This window comes from Ursus maritimus, unplaced genomic scaffold, assembly GCF_017311325.1.
Source record: "Ursus maritimus isolate PB19 unplaced genomic scaffold, ASM1731132v1 scaffold_12, whole genome shotgun sequence".
Lineage (NCBI taxonomy): Eukaryota > Metazoa > Chordata > Mammalia > Carnivora > Ursidae > Ursus > Ursus maritimus.
In genome coordinates this window covers 39,825,528-39,828,802 of record NW_024423564.1, presented here as the reverse complement: position 1 = coordinate 39,828,802, position 3,275 = coordinate 39,825,528, and positions in this window count along the sequence as shown.

The window sequence follows — 3,275 nt, the reverse complement described above, 5'->3', positions numbered from 1 at the left end:
AGTCTGATTTTAAAAAATATGTGTGTATGTGTGTGTGTGACTGAGTGAGATGGGCTGATGAAGGAAAGAATGGAGAGGTAAAGGATGAATAAAAATGTTTTAATAAGCTCCTAGATTACATCTTATTTTACAGAACTAGCCACTGACAATGACTTTTCGCCAGTTTTGCCTAGTGTTGTTTTGGTTTTAGCATTATCTGTGATACTATGGTGCCTCACGGTTATGTCTTCATTTAATTATTGTTTATTGCCTATGCCACTTAGACTTTAAACAAGTCTCCACTTTTTCTAGGAGCTTAAATTCTCTGTACTAAATTCTTCCATTAAACATACATAGTTTTTTTCCCACTAATAATGTGCAGAAAAAAATGAAATAAAAGGAAGCAAAAAGAGAGAGTAAGGATTGGCAAGAAAATTTCAGTTTTCTATCTTCATGTTACTAGGAAAAACATGGCACTTCCTTAATTTGTACTTGAAAACAAAACAAAAAAAATGCTAGCTTTTGTATTTTAATTAGTTTGGGGGCCTAGGGATGGGGAATAAGAAGTTTTAAGTAAATTCAAGGGAAAAAATTGCCTATTTCTAGGACAAAAAGGTGTTAAAAGATTATTAAAATACTTTAGACAGTTGATAAAATACCTCTGTGAACATTAAATAGTTCTTACAAAACAAAATTTTGGTTATTTGTATATAAAAAATGAGAAACATATGAGTTAAATTTCACACAAAATACACATGACTTAAAAAATTAAATGTAAAAAAACACTTGGCAAAACTTATTTGGGGTTTGGTAAAACATGAAATGTGTTTTGGGTTTGGTAAAGCCACAGACATTTGAAAAATATCTTGAAATAATCACCAAACCCAAAGTGTTCCTAAGTTAGCCCACTCTTTAGAAACTTTTTATTGTGATGATGTCTCTGATGATTGATCACTTATTTCTTTTACTGAAGAAAAAAATCCAATTATGAGAAATTCAAGGGAGATCAAATTTTCTTTTTCCAGTGAATTGCTAAAATTTGAAAACCCAATAATTTAACAGGCATGTTGTTGGCTTGTTTTTAAAAACCCTCAGCAGCACTATTATTACAGTTGGGCTATAATAGTGAAGAATTGGCTTCTCTCCATTCACAGCTCATGTTTCCTCTTGAGGCTTGAAGAGAACTTGAGGGTACATCTCATCCATCTCTTGATCTTTCTCCTTCTCCTCCTCTTCTTCCTTCTCCTCTTCTTGCTCTTTCTTCTTTTGTATTTCATTGTTTTCCTTGAGTGTATCTCAATAATAGTACCCCTGGTTGCATGCTGGAAATTGCAAAGTAGGCAAAGGTCAACCCTAGTTCTCTACCAGTCTAGGAAAACTCTTCCTTCTTTATATTCCTTAGCTTCTCTCTAGGTGCCAGTGTTCTGAGCTGTGCCTACTCTTTACAGTTTCAGCCACACAGACCTACTTAAATATCAACCACTGGGGAGTACTCAAACTATCCTCTCATCAAAGTTTACCTTATGGACAGCCCACAACACACTGGGGAGAGAGGTGTTGGAAATATCTAGTATTATTTAATTATAGTTTTTCAGGTTACTTTGTAGGAGAAGAAAAATGACATTAGACTTTAGTTGGAAAGTTTCTAATAAATTTCCTCTTTTGGTGCAAGAAATAGAGTTTCATTTGAGCTAGATTAAAGCTGAAATAGGATTGATGGCTATCTCATAGCACACAAAGCTTGAATAGTAGTTAGATCTAGAACCAGGTGCTGCAACACTATCAGGCTCTTTCTGTGTCTCATTACCTACTCTGGATGAGTCTGTAGGATTTTTCTCTCCCACAGACAGGCTTCTTGTCTTCTTTGGTTTACATGGAAGAACATGGCTCGTATAGTTTCTGAGTTTACTTGTAACAAGTTCAACCCCAGAAGAAAGACTAAATTTTTCTTTTGTTCCAAATTCTAAATTTTAGGGGTAGAACTCTTAGTGGCTGTAGAGAGCAAAATGGAGTCCCTCATGTCAAGCAGGGGCCTGTGTCAAGCAATGACACAAGCAGTTAAAGGTACTGGAGATAAGCGATATTGCTGGCACCAGAGTCAGCAGACACCCCAGAACTGATAAAAAGCAGAACCAGAGGAGGTCTTCAGGGGCCCCAAACTGATTAAATCCCTTTAAAAAGGGGAGGATTTTGGCAGCAAACTGTCAGACTCTTCAGACCTGACCCCTCTAGGTCTGACCCCTTAAAAAAGGCAACTGCCCCTGAAGGCTGTGCCTGATGGATCTCTGAATAGAATCAAGATCCTTCACTGCCTGAGCATAAGAAGCAGTAAGTGCCGAGAGCTGACCCTGCCCAGACAGAGGCCTTCTCTCAACTGCATGCCCACAGATTGACTTCGTGTTTGGTTTGTTAACTTCTTACATCCTTCTGTTATCTTGTTTGTTGTGTCGTTTGTCTTATGCCCTGCTCTGTGTGCTGTGTAAGAAGTCAAGTGTAATCTCATGGTGAAATGTCATTGAGTTTGGAATCCTGAACGGGATTTGTAATTGTGATTTGACTTCGCTTTATGATTGAATAAAGTTGACATTGTGGAGAGACACAACTCATGTGTGCACCTTCATAGCATGCTCATGACACTGGCTCAGTGTGGTAGTTACTTTCATACTAGTCAATTGTGGCCCAGGGATGGGAGTCACATGTACAGCCATGATTACTGGGAGCCATTCTTTCACCGTGTGAGTGGGGCTAGGTGAATGTAAGGAAGTATGGTGCTCAGATAAAGAGGGGCTGGGGGACAACTCAAAAGATATACATGACCAAAGTTGCTCACATTTAAGTGCTAGTTTTCTTGTTAAAAAATTAAGATATTCCTTATATTTTATTTACTTTGAAGAATGAAGCTCTAATTCAGATTTTATGAGGGATTACAACATGTTGGTAGAGGTATATAAAGAGAAAGGAAATATATAACACTGCTTTTCTTTTCTTTTTTAGATTTTATTTATTTATTTATTTATTTATTTATTTGAGAGAGAGAGAGAGAGAGTGTGTGGGAGGGAGAGGGAGAGAGAATCTGAAGCAGATTCCATGCTGAGTGTAGAGCCTGACGTGGGGCTTGATCTGATGACCACAAGATCATGACTGTGAGATCATGAGCTGAGCCAAAACCAAGAGACAGATGCTTAATTGACTGAGCCACCCAGGGGCCCCAAACACTACTTTTCGTATCACACTTGTAGACAATTACATAGTCCACATAAAAGATCTTTTTAAAATTTCATTCTAGTTTTAGTTTT